The following is a 27,992-nucleotide window of genomic DNA, read 5'->3' as shown; positions in this document are numbered from 1 at the left end:
TAGGGCCAAAGGAAATATCCTCCGATAACAAAGAGAAAGAAGCTTTCTGAGAAACTTCTTTGTGTTCTGTGAAATCATCTCACAGAGTTACAGCTTTCCCCTCAAGAAGCCTTTCGCTAAGACAGTTCTTGTGGAATTGGCAAAGTGATATTTGGAAGCCCATAGAGGGCTATGGTGAAAAAGGAAATATCCTCAGATGAAATCTGGAAAGAAGCTTTCTGAGAAACTGCTTAGTGTTCTGTTAATTCATCTCACAGACTTACATCTGTATTTCGTGGATCTCTTTGCTAGCCTTATTTCTGTGGAATCTGAGAACAGATATTTCGGATCCCTTGGAAGACTATAGGGCCAAAGGAAATATCCTCCGATAACAAACAGAAAGAAGCTTTCTGAGAAACTTCTTTGTGTTCTGTGAAATCATCTCACAGAGTTACAGCTTTCACCTCAAGAAGCCTTTCGCTAAGACAGTTCTTGTGGAATTGGCAAAGTGATATTTGGAAGCCCATAGAGGGCTATGGTGAAAAAGGAAATATCCTCAGATGAAATCTGGAAAGAAGCTTTCTGAGAAACTGCTTAGTGTTCTGTTAATTCATCTCACAGACTTACATCTGTATTTCGTGGATCTCTTTGCTAGCCTTATTTCTGTGGTACCTGAGAACAGATATTTCAGATCCCTTTGAAGACTATAGGGCCAAAGGAAATATCCTCCGATAACAAAGAGAAAGAAGCTTTCTGAGAAACTTCTTTGTGTTCTGTGAAATCATCTCACAGAGTTACAGCTTTCCCCTCAAGAAGCCTTTCGCTAAGACAGTTCTTGTGGAATTGGCAAAGTGATATTTGGAAGCCCATAGAGGGCTATGGTGAAAAAGGAAATATCCTCAGATGAAATCTGGAAAGAAGCTTTCTGAGAAACTGCTTAGTGTTCTGTTAATTCATCTCACAGAGTTACATCTGTATTTCGTGGATCTCTTTGCTAGCCTTATTTCTGTGGAATCTGAGAACAGATATTTCGGATCCCTTGGAAGACTATAGGGCCAAAGGAAATATCCTCCGATAACAAAGAGAAAGAAGCTTTCTGAGAAACTTCTTTGTGTTCTGTGAAATCATCTCACAGAGTTACAGCTTTCCCCTCAAGAAGCCTTTCGCTAAGACAGTTCTTGTGGAATTGGCAAAGTGATATTTGGAAGCCCAGAGAGGGCTATGGTGAAAAAGGAAATATCCTCAGATGAAATCTGGAAAGAAGCTTTCTGAGAAACTGCTTAGTGTTCTGTGAATTCATCTCACAGAGTTACATCTGTATTTCGTGGATCTCTTTGCTAGCCTTATTTCTGTGGAATCTGAGAACAGATATTTCGGAACCCTTGGAAGACTATAGGGCCAAAGGAAATATCCTCCGATAACAAAGAGAAAGAAGCTTTCTGAGAAACTTCTTTGTGTTCTGTGAAATCATCTCACAGAGTTACAGCTTTGCCCTCAAGAAGCCTTTCGCTAAGACAGTTCTTGTGGAATTGGCAAAGTGATATTTGGAAGCCCATAGAGGGCTATGGTGAAAAAGGAAATATCCTCACATGAAATCTGGAAAGAAGCTTTCTGAGAAACTGCTTAGTCTTCTGTTAATTCATCTCACAGAGTTACATCTGTATTTCGTGGATCTCTTTGCTAGACTTATTTCTGTGGAATCTGAGAACAGATATTTCGGATCCCTTGGAAGACTATAGGGCCAAAGTAAATATCCTCCGATAACAAAGATAAAGAAGCTTTCTGAGAAACTTCTTTGTGTTCTGTGAAATCATCTCACAGAGTTACAGGATTCCCCTCAAGAAGCCTTTCGCTAAGACAGTTCTTGTGGAATTGGCAAAGTGATATTTGGAAGCCCATAGAGGGCTATGGTGAAAAAGGAAATATCCTCAGATGAAATCTGGAAAGAAGCTTTCTGAGAAACTGCTTAGTGTTCTGTTAATTCATCTCACAGAGTTACATCTGTATTTCGTGGATCTCTTTGCTAGCCTTATTTCTGTGGAATCTGAGAACAGATATTTCGGATCCCTTGGAAGACTATAGGGCCAAAGGAAATATCCTCCGATAACAAAGAGAAAGAAGCTTTCTGAGAAACTTCTTTGTGTTCTGTGAAATCATCTCACAGAGTTACAGCTTTCCCCTCAAGAAGCCTTTCGCTAAGACAGTTCTTGTGGAATTGGCAAAGTGATATTTGGAAGCCCAGAGAGGGCTATGGTGAAAAAGGAAATATCCTCCGATGAAATCTGGAAAGAAGCTTTCTGAGAAACTGCTTAGTGTTCTGTGAATTCATCTCACAGAGTTACATCTGTATTTCGTGGATCTCTTTGCTAGCCTTATTTCTGTGGAATCTGAGAACAGATATTTCGGATCCCTTGGAAGACTATAGGGCCAAAGGAAATATCCTCCGATAACAAACAGAAAGAAGCTTTCTGAGAAACTTCTTTGTGTTCCGTGAAATCATCTCACAGAGTTACAGCTTTCCCCTCCAGAAGCCTTTCGCTAAGACAGTTCTTGTGGAATTGGCAAAGTGATATTTGGAAGTCACTAGGGGTCTATGGTGAAAAAGGAAATATCCTCACATGAAATCTGGAAAGAAGCTTTCTGAGGAACTGCTTAGTGTTCTGTTAATTCATCTTACACAGTTACATCTGTATTTCGTGGATCTCTTTGCTAGCCTTATTTCTGTGGAATCTGAGAACAGATATTTCGGATCCCTTGGAAGACTATAGGGCCAAAGGAAATATCCTCCGATAACAAACAGAAAGAAGCTTTCTGAGAAACTTCTTTGTGTTCTGTGAAATCATCTCACAGAGTTACAGCTTTCACCTCAAGAAGCCTTTCGCTAAGACAGTTCTTGTGGAATTGGCAAAGTGATATTTGGAAGCCCATAGAGGGCTATGGTGAAAAAGGAAATATCCTCAGATGAAATCTGGAAAGAAGCTTTCTGAGAAACTGCTTAGTGTTCTGTTAATTCATCTCACAGACTTACATCTGTATTTCGTGGATCTCTTTGCTAGCCTTATTTCTGTGGTATCTGAGAACAGATATTTCGGATCCCTTGGAAGACTATAGGGCCAAGGGAAATATCCTCCGATAACAAAGAGAAAGAAGCTTTCTGAGAAATTTCTTTGTGTTCTGTGAAATCATCTCACAGAGTTACAGCTTTCCCCTCAAGAAGCCTTTCCCTAAGACAGTTCTTGTGGAATTGGCAAAGTGATATTTGGAAGCCCATAGAGGGCTATGGTGAAAAAGGAAATATCCTCCGATGAAATGTGGAAAGAAGCTTTCTGAGAAACTGCTTAGTGTTCTGTTAATTCATCTCACAGAGTTACATCTGTATTTCGTGGATCTCTTTGCTAGCCTTATTTCTGTGGAATCTGAGAACAGATATTTCGGATCCCTTGGAAGACTATAGGGCCAAAGGAAATATCCTCCGATAACAAAGAGAAAGAAGCTTTCTGAGAAACTTCTTTGTGTTCTGTGAAATCATCTCACAGAGTTACAGCTTTCCCCTCAAGAAGCCTTTCGCTAAGACAGTTCTTGTGGAATTGGCAAAGTGATATTTGGAAGCCCATAGAGGGCTATGGTGAAAAAGGAATTATCCTCACATGAAATCTGGAAAGAAGCTTTCTGAGAAACTGCTTAGTGTTCTGTTAATTCATCTCACAGAGTTACATCTGTATTTCGTGGATCTCTTCGCTAGCCTTATTTCTGTGGAATCTGAGAACAGATATTTCGGATCCCTTGGAAGACTATAGGGCCAAAGGAAATATCCTCCGATAACAAAGAGAAAGAAGCTTTCTGAGAAACTTCTTTGTGTTCTGTGAAATCATGTCACAGAGTTACAGCTTTCCCCTCAAGAAGCCTTTCGCTAAGACAGTTATTGTGGAATTGGCAAAGTGATATTTGGAAGCCCAGAGAGGGCTATGGTGAAAAAGGAAATATCCTCAGATGAAATCTGGAAAGAAGCTTTCTGAGAAACTGCTTAGTGTTCTGTGAATTCATCTCACAGAGTTACATCTGTATTTCGTGGATCTCTTTGCTAGCCTTATTTCTGTGGAATCTGAGAACAGATATTTCGGATCCCTTGGAAGACTATAGGGCCAAAGGAAATATCCTCCGATAACAAACAGAAAGAAGCTTTCTGAGAAACTTCTTTGTGTTCCGTGAAATCATCTCACAGAGTTACAGCTTTCCCCTCAAGAAGCCTTTCGCTAAGACAGTTCTTGTGGAATTGGCAAAGTGATATTTGGAAGCCACTAGGGGGCTATGGTGAAAAAGGAAATATCCTCACATGAAATCTGGAAAGAAGCTTTCTGAGAAACTGCTTAGTGTTCTGTTAATTCATCTCACAGACTTACATCTGTATTTCGTGGATCTCTTTGCTAGCCTTATTTCTGTGGAATCTGAGAACAGATATTTCGGATCCCTTGGAAGACTATAGGGCCAAAGGAAATATCCTCCGATAACAAAGAGAAAGAAGCTTTCTGAGAAACTTCTTTGTGTTCTGTGAAATCATCTCACAGAGTTACAGCTTTCCCCTCAAGAAGCCTTTCACTAAGACAGTTCTTGTGGAATTGGAAAAGTGATACTTGGAAGCCCATAGAGGGCTATGGTGAAAAAGGAAATATCCTCAGATGAAATCTGGAAAGAAGCTTTCTGAGAAACTGCTTTGTGTTCTGTTAATTCATCTCACAGAGTTACATCTGTATTTCGTGGATCTCTTTGCTAGCCTTATTTCTGTGGAATCTGAGAACAGATATTTCGGATCCCTTGGAAGACTTTAGGGCCAAATGAAATATCCTCGGATAACAAACAGAAAGAAGCTTTCTGAGGAAATTCTTTGTGTTCTGTGAAATCATCTCACAGAGTTACAGCATTCCCCTCAAGAAGCCTTTCGCTAAGACAGTTCTTGTGGAATTGGCAAAGTGATATTTGGAAGCCCATAGAGGGCTATGGTGAAAAAGGAATTATCCTCACATGAAATCTGGAAAGAAGCTTTCTGAGAAACTGCTTAGTGCTCTGTTAATTCATCTCACAGACTTACATCTGTATTTCGTGGATCTCTTTGCTAGCCTTATTTCTGTGGTATCTGAGAACAGATATTTCGGATCCCTTAGAAGACTATAGGGCCAAAGGAAATATCCTCCGATAACAAAGAGAAAGAAGCTTTCTGAGAAACTTCTTTGTGTTCTGTGAAATCATCTCACAGAGTTACAGCTTTCCCCTCAAGAAGCCTTTTGCTAAGACAGTTCTTGTGGAATTGGCAAAGTGATATTTGGAAGCCCATAGAGGGCTATGGTGAAAAAGGAAATATCCTCAGATGAAATCTGGAAAGAAGCTTTCTGAGAAACTGCTTAGTGTTCTGTTAATTCATCTCACAGAGTTACATCTGTATTTCGTGGATCTCTTTGCTAGCCTTATTTCTGTGGAATCTGAGAACAGATATTTCGGATCCCTTGGAAGACTATAGGGCCAAAGGAAATATCCTCCGATAACAAAGAGAAAGAAGCTTTCTGAGAAACTTCTTTGTGTTCTGTGAAATCATCTCACAGAGTTACAGCTTTCCCCTCAAGAAGCCTTTCGCTAAGACAGTTCTTGTGGAATTGGCAAAGTGATATTTGGAAGCCCAGAGAGGGCTATGGTGAAAAAGGAAATATCCTCCGATGAAATCTGGAAAGAAGCTTTCTGAGAAACTGCTTAGTGTTCTGTGAATTCATCTCACAGAGTTACATCTGTATTTCGTGGATCTCTTTGCTAGCCTTATTTCTGTGGAATCTGAGAACAGATATTTCGGATCCCTTGGAAGACTATAGGGCCAAAGGAAATATCCTCCGATAACAAACAGAAAGAAGCTTTCTGAGAAACTTCTTTGTGTTCCGTGAAATCATCTCACAGAGTTACAGCTTTCCCCTCCAGAAGCCTTTCGCTAAGACAGTTCTTGTGGAATTGGCAAAGTGATATTTGGAAGTCACTAGGGGTCTATGGTGAAAAAGGAAATATCCTCACATGAAATCTGGAAAGAAGCTTTCTGAGGAACTGCTTAGTGTTCTGTTAATTCATCTTACACAGTTACATCTGTATTTCGTGGATCTCTTTGCTAGCCTTATTTCTGTGGAATCTGAGAACAGATATTTCGGATCCCTTGGAAGACTATAGGGCCAAAGGAAATATCCTCCGATAACAAACAGAAAGAAGCTTTCTGAGAAACTTCTTTGTGTTCTGTGAAATCATCTCACAGAGTTACAGCTTTCACCTCAAGAAGCCTTTCGCTAAGACAGTTCTTGTGGAATTGGCAAAGTGATATTTGGAAGCCCATAGAGGGCTATGGTGAAAAAGGAAATATCCTCAGATGAAATCTGGAAAGAAGCTTTCTGAGAAACTGCTTAGTGTTCTGTTAATTCATCTCACAGACTTACATCTGTATTTCGTGGATCTCTTTGCTAGCCTTATTTCTGTGGTATCTGAGAACAGATATTTCGGATCCCTTGGAAGACTATAGGGCCAAGGGAAATATCCTCCGATAACAAAGAGAAAGAAGCTTTCTGAGAAATTTCTTTGTGTTCTGTGAAATCATCTCACAGAGTTACAGCTTTCCCCTCAAGAAGCCTTTCCCTAAGACAGTTCTTGTGGAATTGGCAAAGTGATATTTGGAAGCCCATAGAGGGCTATGGTGAAAAAGGAAATATCCTCCGATGAAATGTGGAAAGAAGCTTTCTGAGAAACTGCTTAGTGTTCTGTTAATTCATCTCACAGAGTTACATCTGTATTTCGTGGATCTCTTTGCTAGCCTTATTTCTGTGGAATCTGAGAACAGATATTTCGGATCCCTTGGAAGACTATAGGGCCAAAGGAAATATCCTCCGATAACAAAGAGAAAGAAGCTTTCTGAGAAACTTCTTTGTGTTCTGTGAAATCATCTCACAGAGTTACAGCTTTCCCCTCAAGAAGCCTTTCGCTAAGACAGTTCTTGTGGAATTGGCAAAGTGATATTTGGAAGCCCATAGAGGGCTATGGTGAAAAAGGAATTATCCTCACATGAAATCTGGAAAGAAGCTTTCTGAGAAACTGCTTAGTGTTCTGTTAATTCATCTCACAGAGTTACATCTGTATTTCGTGGATCTCTTCGCTAGCCTTATTTCTGTGGAATCTGAGAACAGATATTTCGGATCCCTTGGAAGACTATAGGGCCAAAGGAAATATCCTCCGATAACAAAGAGAAAGAAGCTTTCTGAGAAACTTCTTTGTGTTCTGTGAAATCATGTCACAGAGTTACAGCTTTCCCCTCAAGAAGCCTTTCGCTAAGACAGTTATTGTGGAATTGGCAAAGTGATATTTGGAAGCCCAGAGAGGGCTATGGTGAAAAAGGAAATATCCTCAGATGAAATCTGGAAAGAAGCTTTCTGAGAAACTGCTTAGTGTTCTGTGAATTCATCTCACAGAGTTACATCTGTATTTCGTGGATCTCTTTGCTAGCCTTATTTCTGTGGAATCTGAGAACAGATATTTCGGATCCCTTGGAAGACTATAGGGCCAAAGGAAATATCCTCCGATAACAAACAGAAAGAAGCTTTCTGAGAAACTTCTTTGTGTTCCGTGAAATCATCTCACAGAGTTACAGCTTTCCCCTCAAGAAGCCTTTCGCTAAGACAGTTCTTGTGGAATTGGCAAAGTGATATTTGGAAGCCACTAGGGGGCTATGGTGAAAAAGGAAATATCCTCACATGAAATCTGGAAAGAAGCTTTCTGAGAAACTGCTTAGTGTTCTGTTAATTCATCTCACAGACTTACATCTGTATTTCGTGGATCTCTTTGCTAGCCTTATTTCTGTGGAATCTGAGAACAGATATTTCGGATCCCTTGGAAGACTATAGGGCCAAAGGAAATATCCTCCGATAACAAAGAGAAAGAAGCTTTCTGAGAAACTTCTTTGTGTTCTGTGAAATCATCTCACAGAGTTACAGCTTTCCCCTCAAGAAGCCTTTCACTAAGACAGTTCTTGTGGAATTGGAAAAGTGATACTTGGAAGCCCATAGAGGGCTATGGTGAAAAAGGAAATATCCTCAGATGAAATCTGGAAAGAAGCTTTCTGAGAAACTGCTTTGTGTTCTGTTAATTCATCTCACAGAGTTACATCTGTATTTCGTGGATCTCTTTGCTAGCCTTATTTCTGTGGAATCTGAGAACAGATATTTCGGATCCCTTGGAAGACTTTAGGGCCAAATGAAATATCCTCGGATAACAAACAGAAAGAAGCTTTCTGAGGAAATTCTTTGTGTTCTGTGAAATCATCTCACAGAGTTACAGCATTCCCCTCAAGAAGCCTTTCGCTAAGACAGTTCTTGTGGAATTGGCAAAGTGATATTTGGAAGCCCATAGAGGGCTATGGTGAAAAAGGAATTATCCTCACATGAAATCTGGAAAGAAGCTTTCTGAGAAACTGCTTAGTGCTCTGTTAATTCATCTCACAGACTTACATCTGTATTTCGTGGATCTCTTTGCTAGCCTTATTTCTGTGGTATCTGAGAACAGATATTTCGGATCCCTTAGAAGACTATAGGGCCAAAGGAAATATCCTCCGATAACAAAGAGAAAGAAGCTTTCTGAGAAACTTCTTTGTGTTCTGTGAAATCATCTCACAGAGTTACAGCTTTCCCCTCAAGAAGCCTTTTGCTAAGACAGTTCTTGTGGAATTGGCAAAGTGATATTTGGAAGCCCATAGAGGGCTATGGTGAAAAAGGAAATATCCTCACATGAAATCTGGAAAGAAGCTTTCTGAGAAACTGCTTAGTGTTCTGTTAATTCATCTCACAGAGTTACATCTGTATTTCGTGGATCTCTTTGCTAGCCTTATTTCTGTGGAATCTGAGAACAGATATTTCGGATCCCTTGGAAGACTATAGGGCCAAAGGAAATATCCTCCGATAACAAAGAGAAAGAAGCTTTCTGAGAAACTTCTTTGTGTTCTGTGAAATCATCTCACTGAGTTTCAGCTTTCCCCTCAAGAAGCCTTTCGCTAAGACAGTTCTTGTGGAATTGGCAAGGTGATATTTGGAAGCCCATAGAGGGCTATGGTGAAAAAGGAAATATCCTCAGATGACATCTGGAAGGAAGCTTTCTGAGAAACTGCTTAGTGTTCTGTTAATTCATCTCACAGAGTTACATCTGTATTTCGTGGATCTCTTTGCTAGCCTTATTTCTGTGGAATCTGAGAACAGGTATTTCGGATCCCTTGGAAGACTATAGGGCCAAAGGAAATATCCTCCGATAACAAAGAGAAAGAAGCTTTCTGAGAAACTTCTTTGTGTTCTGTGAAATCATCTCACAGAGTTACAGCTTTCCCCTCAAGAAGCCTTACGCTAAGACAGTTCTTGTGGAATTGGCAAAGTGATATTTGGAAGCCCATAGAGGGCTATGGTGAAAAAGGAAATATCCTCAGATGAAATCTGGAAAGAAGCTTTCTGAGAAACTGCTTAGTGTTCTGTTAATTCATCTCACAGAGTTACTTCTGTATTTCGTGGATCTCTTTGCTAGCCTTATTTCTGTGGAATCTGAGAACAGATATTTCGGATCCCTTGGAAGACTATAGGGCCAAAGGAAATATCCTCCGATAACAAAGAGAAAGAAGCTTTCTGAGAAACTTCTTTGTGTTCTGTGAAATCATCTCACAGAGTTACAGCTTTCCCCTCAAGAAGCCTTTCGCTAAGACAGTTCTTCTGGAATTGGCCAAGTGATATTTGGAAGCCCATATAGGGCTACGGTGAAAAAGGCAATATCCTCAGATGAAATCTGGAAAGAAGCTTTCTGAGAAACTGCTTAGTGTTCTGTTAATTCATCTCACAGAGTTACATCTGTATTTCGTGGATCTCTTTGCTAGCCTTATTTCTGTGGAATCTGAGAACAGATATTTCGGATCCCTTGGAAGACTATAGGGCCAAATGAAATATCCTCCGATAACAAAGAGAAAGAAGCTTTCTGAGAAACATCTTTGTGTTCTGTGAAATCATCTCACAGAGTTACAGCATTCCCCTCAAAAAGCCTTTCGCTAAGACAGTGCTTGTGGAATTGGCAAAGTGATATTTGGAAGCCCATAGAGGGCTATGGTGAAAAAGGAAATATCCTCAGATGAAATCTGGAAAGAAGCTTTCTGAGAAACTGCTTAGTGTTCTGTTAATTCATCTCACAGAGTTACATCTGTATTTCGTGGATCTCTTTGCTAGCCTTATTTCTGTGGAATCTGAGAACAGATATTTCGGATCCCTTGGAAGACTATAGGGCCAAATGAAATATCCTCGGATAACAAACAGAAAGAAGCTTTCTGAGGAAATTCTTTGTGTTCTGTGAAATCATCTCACAGAGTTACAGCATTCCCCTCAAGAAGCCTTTCGCTAAGACAGTTCTTGTGGAATTGGCAAAGTGATATTTGGAAGCCCATAGAGGGCTATGGTGAAAAAGGAAATATCCTCACATGAAATGTGGAAAGAAGCTTTCTGAGAAACTGCTTAGTGTTCTGTTAATTCATCTCACAGAGTTACATCTGTATTTCGTGGATCTCTTTGCTAGCCTTATTTCTGTGGAATCTGAGAACAGATATTTCGGATTCCTTGGAAGACTATAGGGCCAAAGGAAATATCCTCCGATAACAAAGAGAAAGAAGCTTTCTGAGAAACTTCTTTGTGTTCTGTGAAATCATCTCACAGAGTTACAGCTTTCCCCTCAAGAAGCCTTTCGCTAAGACAGTTCTTGTGGAATTGGCAAAGTGATATTTGGAAGCCCAGAGAGGGCTATGGTGAAAAAGGAAATATCCTCAGATGAAATCTGGAAAGAAGCTTTCTGAGAAACTGCTTAGTGTTCTGTGAATTCATCTCACAGAGTTATATCTGTATTTCGTGGATCTCTTTGCTAGCCTTATTTCTGTGGAATCTGAGAACAGATATTTCGGATCCCTTGGAAGACTATAGGGCCAAAGGAAATATCCTCCGATAACAAACAGAAAGAAGCTTTCTGAGAAACTTCTTTGTGTTCCGTGAAATCATCTCACAGAGTTACAGCTTTCCCCTCAAGAAGCCTTTCGCTAAGACAGTTCTTGTGGAATTGGCAAAGTGATATTTGGAAGCCACTAGGGGGCTATGGTGAAAAAGGAAATATCCTCACATGAAATCTGGAAAGAAGCTTTCTGAGAAACTGCTTAGTGTTCTGTTAATTCATCTCACAGACTTACATCTGTATTTCGTGGATCTCTTTGCTAGCCTTATTTCTGTGGAATCTGAGAACAGATATTTCGGATCCCTTGGAAGACTATAGGGCCAAAGGAAATATCCTCCGATAACAAACAGAAAGAAGGTTTCTGAGAAACTTCTTTGTGTTCTGTGAAATTATCTCACAGAGTTACAGCTTTCACCTCAAGAAGCCTTTCACTAAGACAGTTCTTGTGGAATTGGCAAAGTGATATTTGGAAGACCATAGAGGGCTATGGTGAAAAAGGAAATATCCTCAGATGAAATCTGGAAAGAAGCTTTCTGAGAAACTGCTTTGTGTTCTGTTAATTCATCTCACAGAGTTACATCTGTATTTCGTGGATCTCTTTGCTAGCCTTATTTCTGTGGTATCTGAGAACAGATATTTCGGATCCCTTGGAAGACTATAGGGCCAAATGAAATATCCTCCGATAACAAAGAGAAAGAAGCTTTCTGAGAAACATCTTTGTGTTCTGTGAAATCATCTCACAGAGTTACAGCATTCCCCTCAAAAAGCCTTTCGCTAAGACAGTGCTTGTGGAATTGGCAAAGTGATATTTGGAAGCCCATAGAGGGCTATGGTGAAAAAGGAAATATCCTCAGATGAAATCTGGAAAGAAGCTTTCTGAGAAACTGCTTAGTGTTCTGTTAATTCATCTCACTGAGTTACATCTGTATTTCGTGGATCTCTTTGCTAGCCTTATTTCTGTGGAATCTGAGAACAGATATTTCGGATCCCTTGGAAGACTATAGAGCCAAATGAAATATCCTCGGATAACAAACAGAAAGAAGCTTTCTGAGGAAATTCTTTGTGTTCTGTGAAATCATCTCACAGAGTTACAGCATTCCCCTCAAGAAGCCTTTCGCTAAGACAGTTCTTGTGGAATTGGCAAAGTGATATTTGGAAGCCCATAGAGGGCTATGGTGAAAAAGGAAATATCCTCACATGAAATGTGGAAAGAAGCTTTCTGAGAAACTGCTTAGTGTTCTGTTAATTCATCTCACAGAGTTACATCTGTATTTCGTGGATCTCTTTGCTAGCCTTATTTCTGTGGAATCTGAGAACAGATATTTCGGATCCCTTGGAAGACTATAGGGCCAAAGGAAATATCCTCCGATAACAAACAGAAAGAAGCTTTCTGAGAAACTTCTTTGTGTTCTGTGAAATCATCTCACAGAGTTACAGCTTTCCCCTCAAGAAGCCTTTCGCTAAGACAGTTCTTGTGGAATTGGCAAAGTGATATTTGGAAGCCCAGAGAGGGCTATGGTGAAAAAGGAAATATCCTCAGATGAAATCTGGAAAGAAGCTTTCTTAGAAACTGCTTAGTGTTCTGTGAATTCATCTCACAGAGTTATATCTGTATTTCGTGGATCTCTTTGCTAGCCTTATTTCTGTGGAATCTGAGAACAGATATTTCGGATCCCTTTGAAGACTATAGGGCCAAAGGAAATATCCTCCGATAACAAAGAGAAAGAAGCTTTCTGAGAAACTTCTTTGTGTTCCGTGAAATCATCTCACAGAGTTACAGCTTTCCCCTCAAGAAGCCTTTCGCTAAGACAGTTCTTGTGGAATTGGCAAAGTGATATTTGGAAGCCACTAGGGGGCTCTGGTGAAAAAGGAAATATCCTCACATGAAATCTGGAAAGAAGCTTTCTGAGAAACTGCTTAGTGTTCTGTTAATTCATCTCACAGACTTACATCTGTATTTCGTGGATCTCTTTGCTAGCCTTATTTCTGTGGAATCTGAGAACAGATATTTCGGATCCCTTGGAAGACTATAGGGCCAAAGGAAATATCCTCCGATAACAAAGAGAAAGAAGCTTTCTGAGAAACTTCTTTGTGTTCTGTGAAATTATCTCACAGAGTTACAGCTTTCCCCTCAAGAAGCCTTTCGCTAAGACAGTTCTTGTGGAATTGGCAAAGTGATATTTGGAAGCCCATAGAGGGCTATGGTGAAAAAGGAAATATCCTCACATGAAATCTGGAAAGAAGCTTTCTGAGAAACTGCTTAGTGTTCTGTTAATTCATCTCACAGAGTTACATCTGTATTTCGTGGATCTCTTTGCTAGCCTTATTTCTGTGGAATCTGAGAACAGATATTTCGGATCCCTTGGAAGACTATAGGGCCAAAGGAAATATCCTCCGATAACAAAGATAAAGAAGCTTTCTGAGAAACTTCTTTGTGTTCTGTGAAATCATCTCACAGAGTTACAGCTTTCCCCTCAGGAAGCCTTTCTCTAAGACAGTTCTTGTGGAATTGGAAAAGTGATATTTGGAAGCCCATAGAGGGCTATGGTGAAAAAGGAAATATCCTCAGATGAAATCTGGAAAGAAGCTTTCTGAGAAACTGCTTTGTGTTCTGTTAATTCATCTCACAGAGTTACATCTGTATTTCGTGGATCTCTTTGCTAGCCTTATTTCTGTGGAATCTGAGAACAGATATTTCGGATCCCTTGGAAGACAATAGGGCCAAATGAAATATCCTCGGATAACAAACAGAAAGAAGCTTTCTGAGGAAATTCTTTGTGTTCTGTGAAATCATCTCACAGAGTTACAGCTTTCCCCTCAAGAAGCCTTTCGCTAAGACAGTTCTTGTGGAATTGGCAAAGTGATATTTGGAAGCCCATAGAGGGCTATGGTGAAAAAGGAATTTTCCTCACATGAAATCTGGAAAGAAGCTTTCTGAGAAACTGCTTAGTGTTCTGTTAATTCATCTCACAGAGTTACATCTGTATTTCGTGGATCTCTTTGCTAGCCTTATTTCTGTGGAATCTGAGAACAGATATTTCGGATCCCTTGGAAGACTATAGGGCCAAAGGAAATATCCTCCGATAACAAAGAGAAAGAAGCTTTCTGAGAAACTTCTTTGTGTTCTGTGAAATCATCTCACAGAGTTACAGCTTTCCCCTCAAGAAGCCTTTCGCTAAGACAGTTCTTGTGGAATTGGCAAAGTGATATTTGGAAGCCCAGAGAGGGCTATGGTGAAAAAGGAAATATCCTCAGATGAAATCTGGAAAGAAGCTTTCTGAGAAACTGCTTAGTGTTCTGTGAATTCATCTCACAGAGTTACATCTGTATTTCGTGGATCTCTTTGCTAGCCTTATTTCTGTGGAATCTGAGAACAGATATTTCGGATCCCTTGGAAGACTATAGGGCCAAAGGAAATATCCTCCGATAACAAACAGAAAGAAGCTTTCTGAGAAACTTCTTTGTGTTCCGTGAAATCATCTCACAGAGTTACAGCTTTCCCCTCAAGAAGCCTTTCGCTAAGACAGTTCTTGTGGAATTGGCAAAGTGATATTTGGAAGCCACTAGGGGGCTATGGTGAAAAAGGAAATATCCTCACATGAAATCTGGAAAGAAGCTTTCTGAGAAACTGCTTAGTGTTCTGTTAATTCATCTCACAGACTTACATCTGTATTTCGTGGATCTCTTTGCTAGCCTTATTTCTGTGGAATCTGAGAACAGATATTTCGGATCCCTTGGAAGACTATAGGGCCAAAGGAAATATCCTCCGATAACAAAGAGAAAGAAGCTTTCTGAGAAACTTCTTTGTGTTCTGTGAAATCATCTCACAGAGTTACAGCTTTCCCCTCAAGAAGCCTTTCACTAAGACAGTTCTTGTGGAATTGGAAAAGTGATACTTGGAAGCCCATAGAGGGCTATGGTGAAAAAGGAAATATCCTCAGATGAAATCTGGAAAGAAGCTTTCTGAGAAACTGCTTTGTGTTCTGTTAATTCATCTCACAGAGTTACATCTGTATTTCGTGGATCTCTTTGCTAGCCTTATTTCTGTGGAATCTGAGAACAGATATTTCGGATCCCTTGGAAGACTATAGGGCCAAATGAAATATTCTCCGATTACAAAGAGAAAGAAGCTTTCTGAGAAACTTCTTTGTGTTCTGTGAAATCATCTCACAGAGTTACAGCATTCCCCTCAAAAAAGCCTTTCGCTAAGACAGTGCTTGTGGAATTGGCAAAGTGATATTTGGAAGCCCATAGAGGGCTATGGTGAAAAAGGAAATATCCTCAGATGAAATCTGGAAAGAAGCTTTCTGAGAAACTGCTTAGTGTTCTGTTAATTCATCTCACAGAGTTACATCTGTATTTCGTGGATCTCTTTGCTAGCCTTATTTCTGTGGAATCTGAGAACAGATATTTCGGATCCCTTGGAAGACTATAGGGCCAAATGAAATATCCTCGGATAACAAACAGAAAGAAGCTTTCTGAGGAAATTCTTTGTGTTCTGTGAAATCATCTCACAGAGTTACAGCATTCCCCTCAAGAAGCCTTTCGCTAAGACAGTTCTTGTGGAATTGGCAAAGTGATATTTGGAAGCCCATAGAGGGCTATGGTGAAAAAGGAATTATCCTCACATGAAATCTGGAAAGAAGCTTTCTGAGAAACTGCTTAGTGTTCTGTTAATTCATCTCACAGAGTTACATCTGTATTTCGTGGATCTCTTTGCTAGCCTTATTTCTGTGGAATCTGAGAACAGATATTTCGGATCCCTTGGAAGACTATAGGGCCAAAGGAAATATCCTCCGATTACAAAGAGAAAGAAGCTTTCTCAGAAACTTCTTTGTGTTCTGTGAAATCATCTCACAGAGTTACAGCTTTCCCCTCAAGAAGCCTTTCGCTAAGACAGTTCTTGTGGAATTGGCAAAGTGATATTTGGAAGCCCAGAGTGGGCTATGGTGAAAAAGGAAATATCCTCAGATGAAATCTGGAAAGAAGCTTTCTGAGAAACTGCTTAGTGTTCTGTGAATTCATCTCACAGAGTTACATCTGTATTTCGTGGATCTCTTTGCTAGCCTTATTTCTGTGGAATCTGAGAACAGATATTTCGGATCCCTTGGAAGACTATAGGGCCAAAGGAAATATCCTCCGATAACAAACAGAAAGAAGCTTTCTGAGAAACTTCTTTGTGTTCCGTGAAATCATCTCACAGAGTTACAGCTTTCCCCTCAAGAAGCCTTTCGCTAAGACAGTTCTTGTGGAATTGGAAAAGTGATATTTGGAAGCCACTAGGGGGCTATGGAGAAAAAGGAAATATCCTCACATGAAATCTGGAAAGAAGCTTTCTGAGAAACTGCTTAGTGTTCTGTTAATTCATCTCACAGACTTACATCTGTATTTCGTGGATCTCTTTGCTAGCCTTATTTCTGTGGAATCTGAGAACAGATATTTCGGATCCCTTGGAAGACTATAGGGCCAAAGGAAATATCCTCCGATAACAAACAGAAAGAAGCTTTCTGAGAAACTTCTTTGTGTTCTGTGAAATCATCTCACAGAGTTACAGCTTTCACCTCAAGAAGCCTTTCGCTAAGACAGTTCTTGTGGAATTGGCAAAGTGATATTTGGAAGCCCATAGAGGGCTATGGTGAAAAAGGAAATATCCTCAGATGAAATCTGGAAAGAAGCTTTCTGAGAAACTGCTTAGTGCTCTGTTAATTCATCTCACAGACTTACATCTGTATTTCGTGGATCTCTTTGCTAGCCTTATTTCTGTGGTATCTGAGAACAGATATTTCGGATCCCTTGGAAGACTATAGGGCCAAAGGAAATATCCTCCGATAACAAAGAGAAAGAAGCTTTCTGAGAACCTTCTTTGTGTTCTGTGAAATCATCTCACAGAGTTACAGCTTTCCCCTCAAGAAGCCTTTCGCTAAGACAGTTCTTGTGGAATTGGCAAAGTGATATTTGGAAGCCCATAGAGGGCTATGGTGAAAAAGGAAATATCCTCACATGAAATCTGGAAAGAAGCTTTCTGAGAAACTGCTTAGTGTTCTGTTAATTCATCTCACAGAGTTACATCTGTATTTCGTGGATCTCTTTGCTAGCCTTATTTCTGTGGAATCTGAGAACAGATATTTCGGATCCCTTGGAAGACTATAAGGCCAAAGGAAATATCCTCCGATAACAAAGAGAAAGAAGCTTTCTGAGAAACTTCTTTGTGTTCTGTGAAATCATCTCACTGAGTTACAGCTTTCCCCTCAAGAAGCCTTTCGCTAAGACAGTTCTTGTGGAATTGGCAAGGTGATATTTGGAAGCCCATAGAGGGCTATGGTGAAAAAGGAAATATCCTCAGATGACATCTGGAAGGAAGCTTTCTGAGAAACTGCTTAGTGTTCTGTTAATTCATCTCACAGAGTTACATCTGTATTTCGTGGATCTCTTTGCTAGCCTTATTTCTGTGGAATCTGAGAACAGATATTTCGGATCCCTTGGAAAACTATAGGGCCAAAGGAAATATCCTCCGATAACAAAGAGAAAGAAGCTTTCTGAGAAACTTGTTTGTGTTCTGTGAAATCATCTCACAGAGTTACAGCTTTCCCCTCAAGAAGCCTTTCGCTAAGACAGTTCTTGTGGAATTGGCAAAGTGATATTTGGAAGCCCATAGAGGGCTATGGTGAAAAAGGAAATATCCTCAGATGAAATGTGGAAAGAAGCTTTCTGAGAAACTGCTTAGTGTTCTGTTAATTCATCTCACAGAGTTACATCCGTATTTCGTGGATCTCTTTGCTAGCCTTATTTCTGTGGAATCTGAGAACAGATATTTCGGATCCCTTGGAAGACTATAGGGCCAAAGGAAATATCCTCCGATAACAAAGAGAAAGAAGCTTTCTGAGAAACTTCTTTGTGTTCTGTGAAATCATCTCACAGAGTTACAGCTTTCCCCTCAAGAAGCCTTTCGCTAAGACAGTTATTGTGGAATTGGCAAAGTGATATCTGGAAGCCCAGAGAGGGCTATGGTGAAAAAGGAAATATCCTCAGATGAAATCTGGAAAGAAGCTTTCTGAGAAACTGCTTAGTGTTCTGTTAATTCATCTCACAGAGTTACATCTGTATTTCGTGGATCTCTTTGCTAGCCTTATTTCTGTGGAATCTGAGAACAGATATTTCGGATCCCTTGGAAGACTATAGGGCCAAAGGAAATATCCTCCGATAACAAAGAGAAAGAAGCTTTCTGAGAAACTTGTTTGTGTTCTGTGAAATCATCTCACAGAGTTACAGCTTTCCCCTCAAGAAGCCTTTCGCTAAGACAGTTCTTGTGGAATTGGCAAAGTGATATTTGGAAGCCCATAGAGGGCTATGGTGAAAAAGGAAATATCCTCAGATGAAATGTGGAAAGAAGCTTTCTGAGAAACTGCTTAGTGTTCTGTTAATTCATCTCACAGACTTACATCTGTATTTCGTGGATCTCTTTGCTAGCCTTATTTCTGTGGAATCTGAGAACAGATATTTCGGATCCCTTGGAAGACTATAGGGCCAAAGGAAATATCCTCCGATAACAAAGAGAAAGAAGCTTTCTGAGAAACTTCTTTGTGTTCTGTGAAATCATCTCACAGAGTTACAGCTTTCCCCTCAAGAAGCCTTTCGCTAAGACAGTTATTGTGGAATTGGCAAAGTGATATTTGGAAGCCCATAGAGGGCTATGGTGAAAAAGGAAATATCCTCAGATGAAATCTGGAAAGAAGCTTTCTGAGAAACTGCTTAGTGTTCTGTGAATTCATCTCACAGAGTTACATCTGTATTTCGTGGATCTCTTTGCTAGCCTTATTTCTGTGGAATCTGAGAACAGATATTTCGGATCCCTTGGAAGACTATAGGGCCAAAGGAAATATCCTCCGATAACAAACAGAAAGAAGCTTTCTGAGAAACTTCTTTGTATTCCGTGAAATCATCTCACAGAGTTACAGCATTCCCCTCAAGAAGCCTTTTGCTAAGACAGTTCTTGTGGAATTGGCAAAGTGATATTTGGAAGCCACTAGGGGGCTATGGTGAAAAAGGAAATATCCTCACATGAAATCTGGAAAGAAGCTTTCTGAGAAACTGCTTAGTGTTCTGTTAATTCATCTCACAGAGTTACATCTGTATTTCGTGGATCTCTTTGCTAGCCTTATTTCTGTGGAATCTGAGAACAGATATTTCGGATCCCTTGGAAGACTATAGGGCCAAAGGAAATATCCTCCGATAACAAAGAGAAAGAAGCTTTCTGAGAAACTTCTTTGTGTTCTGTGAAATCATCTCACAGAGTTACAGCTTTCCCCTCAAGAAGCCTTTCACTAAGACAGTTCTTGTGGAATTGGAAAAGTGATATTTGGAAACCCATAGAGGGCTATGGTGAAAAAGGAAATATCCTCAGATGAAATCTGGAAAGAAGCTTTCTGAGAAACTGCTTTGTGTTCTGTTAATTCATCTCACAGAGTTACATCTGTATTTCGTGGATCTCTTTGCTAGCCTTATTTCTGTGGAATCTGAGAACAGATATTTGAATCCCTTGGAAGACTATAGGGCCAAATGAAATATCCTCCGATAACAAAGAGAAAGAAGCTTTCTGAGAAACTTCTTTGTGTTCTGTGAAATCATCTCACAGAGTTACAGCATTCCCCTCAAAAAAGCCTTTCGCTAAGACAGTGCTTGTGGTATTGGCAAAGTGATATTTGGAAGCCCATAGAGGGCTATGGTGAAAAAGGAAATATCCTCAGATGAAATGTGGAAAGAAGCATTCTGAGAAACTGCTTAGTGTTCTGTTAATTCATCTCACAGAGTTACATCTGTATTTCGTGGATCTCTTTGCTAGCCTTATTTCTGTGGAATCTGAGAACAGATATTTCGGATCCCTTGGAAGACTATAGGGCCAAAGGAAATATCCTCCGATAACAAAGAGAAAGAAGCTTTCTGAGAAACTTCTTTGTGTTCTGTGAAATCATCTCACAGAGTTACAGCTTTCCCCTCAAGAAGCCTTTCGCTAAGACAGTTCTTGTGGAATTGGCAAGGTGATATTTGGAAGCCCATAGAGGGCTATGGTGAAAAAGGAAATATCCTCAGATGACATCTGGAAGGAAGCTTTCTGAGAAACTGCTTGGTGTTCTGTTAATTCATCTCACAGAGTTACATCTGTATTTCGTGGATCTCTTTGCTAGCCTTATTTCTGTGGAATCTGAGAACAGATATTTCGGATCCCTTGGAAGACTATAGGGCCAAAGGAAATATCCTCCGATAACAAAGAGAAAGAAGCTTTCTGAGAAACTTCTTTGTGTTCTGTGAAATCATCTCACAGAGTTACAGCTTTCCCCTCAAGAAGCCTTTCGCTAAGACAGTTCTTGTGGAATTGGCAAAGTGATATTTGGAAACCCATAGAGGGCTATGGTGAAAAAGGAAATATCCTCAGATGAAATGTGGAAAGAAGCTTTCTGAGAAACTGCTTAGTGTTCTGTTAATTCATCTCACAGAGTTACATCTGTATTTCGTGGATCTCTTTGCTAGCCTTATTTCTGTGGAATCTGAGAACAGATATTTCGGATCCCTTGGAAGACTATAGGGCCAAAGGAAATATCCTCCGATAACAAAGAGAAAGAAGCTTTCTGAGAAACTTCTTTGTGTTCTGTGAAATCATCTCACAGAGTTACAGCTTTCCCCTCAAGAAGCCTTTCGCTAAGACAGTTCTTGTGGAATTGGCAAAGTGTTATTTGGAAGCCCATAGAGGGCTACGGTGAAAAAGGCAATATCCTCAGATGAAATCTGGAAAGAAGCTTTCTGAGAAACTGCTTAGTGTTCTGTTAATTCATCTCACAGAGTTACATCTGTATTTCGTGGATCTCTTTGCTAGCCTTATTTCTGTGGAATCTGAGAACAGATATTTCGGATCCCTTGGAAGATTATAGGGCCAAAGGAAATATCCTCCGATAACAAAGAGAAAGAAGCTTTCTGAGAAACTTCTTTGTGTTCTGTGAAATCATCTCACAGAGTTACAGCTTTCCCCTCAAGAAGCCTTTCACTAAGCCAGTTCTTGTGGAATTGGCAAAGTGATATTTGGAAGCCCATAGAGGGCTATGGTGAAAAAGGAAATATCCTCAGATGAAATCTGGAAAGAAGCTTTCTGAGAAACTGCTTAGTGTTCTGTTAATTCATCTCACAGAGTTACATCTGTATTTCGTGGATCTCTTTGCTAGCCTTATTTCTGTGGAATCTGAGAACAGATATTTCGGATCCCTTGGAAGACTATAGGGCCAAAGGAAATATCCTCCGATAACAAAGATAAAGAAGCTTTCTGAGAAACTTCTTTGTGTTCTGTGAAATCATCTCACAGAGTTACAGCTTTCCCCTCAAGAAGCCTTTCTCTAAGACAGTTCTTGTGGAATTGGAAAAGTGATATTTGGAAGCCCATAGAGGGCTATGGTGAAAAAGGAAATATCCTCAGATGAAATCTGGAAAGAAGCTTTCTGAGAAACTGCTTTGTGTTCTGTTAATTCATCTCACAGAGTTACATCTGTATTTCGTGGATCTCTTTGCTAGCCTTATTTCTGTGGAATCTGAGAACAGATATTTCGGATCCCTTGGAAGACTATAGGGCCAAATGAAATATCCTCCGATAACAAAGAGAAAGAAGCTTTCTGAGAAACTTCTTTGTGTTCTGTGAAATCATCTCACAGAGTTACAGCATTCCCCTCAAAAAAGCCTTTCGCTAAGACAGTGCTTGTGGAATTGGCAAAGTGATATTTGGAAGCCCATAGAGGGCTATGGTGAAAAAGGAAATATCCTCACATGAAATCTGGAAAGAAGCATTCTGAGAAACTGCTTAGTGTTCTGTTAATTCATCTCACAGAGTTACATCTGTATTTCGTGGATCTCTTTGCTAGCCTTATTTCTGTGGAATCTGAGAACAGATATTTCGGATCCCTTGGAAGACTATAGGGCCAAAGGAAATATCCTCCGATAACAAAGAGAAAGAAGCTTTCTGAGAAACTTCTTTGTGTTCTGTGAAATCATCTCACAGAGTTACAGCTTTCCCCTCAAGAAGCCTTTCACTAAGACAGTTCTTGTGGAATTGGAAAAGTGATATTTGGAAACCCATAGAGGGCTATGGTGAAAAAGGAAATATCCTCAGATGAAATCTGGAAAGAAGCTTTCTGAGAAACTGCTTTGTGTTCTGTTAATTCATCTCACAGAGTTACATCTGTATTTCGTGGATCTCTTTGCTAGCCTTATTTCTGTGGAATCTGAGAACAGATATTTCGAATCCCTTGGAAGACTATAGGGCCAAATGAAATATCCTCCGATAACAAAGAGAAAGAAGCTTTCTGAGAAACTTCTTTGTGTTCTGTGAAATCATCTCACAGAGTTACAGCATTCCCCTCAAAAAAGCCTTTCGCTAAGACAGTTCTTGTGGAATTGGCAAAGTGATATTTGGAAGCCCATAGAGGGCTATGGTGAAAAAGGAAATATCCTCAGATGAAATCTGGAAAGAAGCATTCTGAGAAACTGCTTAGTGTTCTGTTAATTCATCTCACAGAGTTACATCTGTATTTCGTGGATCTCTTTGCTAGCCTTATTTCTGTGGAATCTGAGAACGGATATTTCGGATCCCTTGGAAGACTATAGGGCCAAAGGAAATATCCTCCGATAACAAAGAGAAAGAAGCTTTCTGAGAAACTTCTTTGTGTTCTGTGAAATCATCTCACAGAGTTACAGCTTTCCCCTCAAGAAGCCTTTCGCTAAGACAGTTCTTGTGGAATTGGCAAGGTGATATTTGGAAGCCCATAGAGGGCTATGGTGAAAAAGGAAATATCCTCAGATGACATCTGGAAGGAAGCTTTCTGAGAAACTGCTTGGTGTTCTGTTAATTCATCTCACAGAGTTACATCTGTATTTCGTGGATCTCTTTGCTAGCCTTATTTCTGTGGAATCTGAGAACAGATATTTCGGATCCCTTGGAAGACTATAGGGCCAAAGGAAATATCCTCCGATAACAAAGAGAAAGAAGCTTTCTGAGAAACTTCTTTGTGTTCTGTGAAATCATCTCACAGAGTTACAGCTTTCCCCTCAAGAAGCCTTTCGCTAAGACAGTTCTTGTGGAATTGGCAAAGTGATATTTGGAAACCCATAGAGGGCTATGGTGAAAAAGGAAATATCCTCAGATGAAATGTGGAAAGAAGCTTTCTGAGAAACTGCTTAGTGTTCTGTTAATTCATCTCACAGAGTTACATCTGTATTTCGTGGATCTCTTTGCTAGCCTTATTTCTGTGGAATCTGAGAACAGATATTTCGGATCCCTTGGAAGACTATAGGGCCAAAGGAAATATCCTCCGATAACAAAGAGAAAGAAGCTTTCTGAGAAACTTCTTTGTGTTCTGTGAAATCATCTCACAGAGTTACAGCTTTCCCCTCAAGAAGCCTTTCGCTAAGACAGTTCTTGTGGAATTGGCAAAGTGATATTTGGAAGCCCATAGAGGGCTACGGTGAAAAAGGCAATATCCTCAGATGAAATCTGGAAAGAAGCTTTCTGAGAAACTGCTTAGTGTTCTGTTAATTCATCTCACAGAGTTACATCTGTATTTCGTGGATCTCTTTGCTAGCCTTATTTCTGTGGAATCTGAGAACAGATATTTCGGATCCCTTGGAAGATTATAGGGCCAAAGGAAATATCCTCCGATAACAAAGAGAAAGAAGCTTTCTGAGAAACTTCTTTGTGTTCTGTGAAATCATCTCACAGAGTTACAGCTTTCCCCTCAAGAAGCCTTTCACTAAGCCAGTTCTTGTGGAATTGGCAAAGTGATATTTGGAAGCCCATAGAGGGCTATGGTGAAAAAGGAAATATCCTCAGATGAAATCTGGAAAGAAGCTTTCTGAGAAACTGCTTAGTGTTCTGTTAATTCATCTCACAGAGTTACATCTGTATTTCGTGGATCTCTTTGCTAGCCTTATTTCTGTGGAATCTGAGAACAGATATTTCGGATCCCTTGGAAGACTATAGGGCCAAAGGAAATATCCTCCGATAACAAAGATAAAGAAGCTTTCTGAGAAACTTCTTTGTGTTCTGTGAAATCATCTCACAGAGTTACAGCTTTCCCCTCAAGAAGCCTTTCTCTAAGACAGTTCTTGTGGAATTGGAAAAGTGATATTTGGAAGCCCATAGAGGGCTATGGTGAAAAAGGAAATATCCTCAGATGAAATCTGGAAAGAAGCTTTCTGAGAAACTGCTTTGTGTTCTGTTAATTCATCTCACAGAGTTACATCTGTATTTCGTGGATCTCTTTGCTAGCCTTATTTCTGTGGAATCTGAGAACAGATATTTCGGATCCCTTGGAAGACTATAGGGCCAAATGAAATATCCTCCGATAACAAAGAGAAAGAAGCTTTCTGAGAAACTTCTTTGTGTTCTGTGAAATCATCTCACAGAGTTACAGCATTCCCCTCAAAAAAGCCTTTCGCTAAGACAGTGCTTGTGGAATTGGCAAAGTGATATTTGGAAGCCCATAGAGGGCTATGGTGAAAAAGGAAATATCCTCACATGAAATCTGGAAAGAAGCATTCTGAGAAACTGCTTAGTGTTCTGTTAATTCATCTCACAGAGTTACATCTGTATTTCGTGGATCTCTTTGCTAGCCTTATTTCTGTGGAATCTGAGAACAGATATTTCGGATCCCTTGGAAGACTATAGGGCCAAAGGAAATATCCTCCGATAACAAAGAGAAAGAAGATTTCTGAGAAACTTCTTTGTGTTCTGTGAAATCATCTCACAGAGTTACAGCTTTCCCCTCAAGAAGCCTTTCGCTAAGACAGTTCTTGTGGAATTGGCAAGGTGATATTTGGAAGCCCATAGAGGGCTATGGTGAAAAAGGAAATATCCTCAGATGACATCTGGAAGGAAGCTTTCTGAGAAACTGCTTGGTGTTCTGTTAATTCATCTCACAGAGTTACATCTGTATTTCGTGGATCTCTTTGCTAGCCTTATTTCTGTGGAATCTGAGAACAGATATTTCGGATCCCTTGGAAGACTATAGGGCCAAAGGAAATATCCTCCGATAACAAAGAGAAAGAAGCTTTCTGAGAAACTTCTTTGTGTTCTGTGAAATCATCTCACAGAGTTACAGCTTTCCCCTCAAGAAGCCTTTCGCTAAGACAGTTCTTGTGGAATTGGCAAAGTGATATTTGGAAGCCCATAGAGGGCTATGGTGAAAAAGGAAATATCCTCAGATGAAATGTGGAAAGAAGCTTTCTGAGAAACTGCTTAGTGTTCTGTTAATTCATCTCACAGAGTTACATCTGTATTTCGTGGATCTCTTTGCTAGCCTTATTTCTGTGGAATCTGAGAACAGATATTTCGGATCCCTTGGAAGACTATAGGGCCAAAGGAAATATCCTCCGATAACAAAGAGAAAGAAGCTTTCTGAGAAACTTCTTTGTGTTCTGTGAAATCATCTCACAGAGTTACAGCTTTCCCCTCAAGAAGCCTTTCGCTAAGACAGTTCTTGTGGAATTGGCAAAGTGATATTTGGAAGCCCATAGAGGGCTACGGTGAAAAAGGCAATATCCTCAGATGAAATCTGGAAAGAAGCTTTCTGAGAAACTGCTTAGTGTTCTGTTAATTCATCTCACAGAGTTACATCTGTATTTCGTGGATCTCTTTGCTAGCCTTATTTCTGTGGAATCTGAGAACAGATATTTCGGATCCCTTGGAAGATTATAGGGCCAAAGGAAATATCCTCCGATAACAAAGAGAAAGAAGCTTTCTGAGAAACTTCTTTGTGTTCTGTGAAATCATCTCACAGAGTTACAGCTTTCCCCTCAAGAAGCCTTTCGCTAAGCCAGTTCTTGTGGAATTGGCAAAGTGATATTTGGAAGCCCATAGAGGGCTAAGGTGAAAAAGGAAATATCCTCAGATGAAATCTGGAAAGAAGCTTTCTGAGAAACTGCTTAGTGTTCTGTTAATTCATCTCACAGAGTTACATCTGTATTTCGTGGATCTCTTTGCTAGCCTTATTTCTGTGGAATCTGAGAACAGATATTTCGGATCCCTTGGAAGACTATAGGGCCAAAGGAAATATCCTCCGATAACAAAGATAAAGAAGCTTTCTGAGAAACTTCTTTGTGTTCTGTGAAATCATCTCACAGAGTTACAGCTTTCCCCTCAAGAAGCCTTTCTCTAAGACAGTTCTTGTGGAATTGGAAAAGTGATATTTGGAAGCCCATAGAGGGCTATGGTGAAAAAGGAAATATCCTCAGATGAAATCTGGAAAGAAGCTTTCTGAGAAACTGCTTTGTGTTCTGTTAATTCATCTCACAGAGTTACATCTGTATTTCGTGGATCTCTTTGCTAGCCTTATTTCTGTGGAATCTGAGAACAGATATTTCGGATCCCTTGGAAGACAATAGGGCCAAATGAAATATCCTCCGATAACAAAGAGAAAGAAGCTTTCTGAGAAACATCTTTGTGTTCTGTGAAATCATCTCACAGAGTTACAGCATTCCCCTCAAAAAGCCTTTCGCTAAGACAGTGATTGTGGAATTGGCAAAGTGATATTTGGAAGCCCATAGAGGGCTATGGTGAAAAAGGAAATATCCTCAGATGACATCTGGAAAGAAGCTTTCTGAGAAACTGCTTAGTGTTCTGTTAATTCATCTCACAGAGTTACATCTGTATTTCGTGGATCTCTTTGCTAGACTTATTTCTGTGGAATCTGAGAACAGATATTTCGGATCCCTTGGAAGACTATAGGGCCAAATGAAATATCCTCGGATAACAAACAGAAAGAAGCTTTCTGAGGAAATTCTTTGTGTTCTGTGAAATCATCTCACAGAGTTACAGCATTCCCCTCAAGAAGCCTTTCGCTAAGACAGTTCTTGTGGAATTGGCAAAGTGATATTTGGAAGCCCATAGAGGGCTATGGTGAAAAAGGAAATATCCTCAGATGACATCTGGAAAGAAGCTTTCTGAGAAACTGCTTAGTGTTCTGTTAATTCATCTCACAGAGTTACATCTGTATTTCGTGGATCTCTTTGCTAGCCTTATTTCTGTGGAATCTGAGAACAGATATTTCGGATCCCTTGGAAGACTATAGGGCCAAAGGAAATATCCTCCGATAACAAAGAGAAAGAAGTTTTCTGAGAAACTTCTTTGTGTTCTGTGAAATCATCTCACAGAGTTACAGCTTTCCCCTCAAGAAGCCTTTCGCTAAGACAGTTCTTGTGGAATTGGCAAGGTGATATTTGGAAGCCCATAGAGGGCTATGGTGAAAAAGGAAATATCCTCAGATGACATCTGGAAGGAAGCTTTCTGAGAAACTGCTTAGTGTTCTCTTAATTCATCTCACAGAGTTACATCTGTATTTCGTGGATCTCTTTGCTAGCCTTATTTCTGTGGAATCTGAGAACAGATATTTCGGATCCCTTGGAAGACTATAGGGCCAAAGGAAATATCCTCCGATAACAAAGAGAAAGAAGCTTTCTGAGAAACTTCTTTGTGTTCTGAGAAATCATCTCACAGAGTTACAGCTTTCCCCTCAAGAAGCCTTTCGCTAAGACAGTTCTTGTGGAATTGGCAAAGTGATATTTGGAAGCCCATAGAGGGCTATGGTGAAAAAGGAAATATCCTCAGATGAAATGTGGAAAGAAGCTTTCTGAGAAACTGCTTAGTGTTCTGTTAATTCATCTCACAGAGTTACATCTGTATTTCGTGGTTCTCTTTGCTAGCCTTATTTCTGTGGAATCTGAGAACAGATATTTCGGATTCCTTGGAAGACTATAGGGCCAAAGGAAATATCCTCCGATAACAAAGAGAAAGAAGCTTTCTGAGAAACTTCTTTGTGTTCTGTGAAATCATCTCACAGAGTTACAGCTTTCCCCTCAAGAAGCCTTTCGCTAAGACAGTTCTTGTGGAATTGGCAAAGTGATATTTGGAAGCCCATAGAGGGCTATGGTGAAAAAGGAAATATCCTCAGATTAAATCT

Source organism: Macaca nemestrina, chromosome 13 (assembly GCF_043159975.1).
Source record: "Macaca nemestrina isolate mMacNem1 chromosome 13, mMacNem.hap1, whole genome shotgun sequence".
Classification (NCBI taxonomy): Eukaryota; Metazoa; Chordata; class Mammalia; order Primates; family Cercopithecidae; genus Macaca; species Macaca nemestrina.
Note: the sequence above shows the minus strand (reverse complement) of the source record.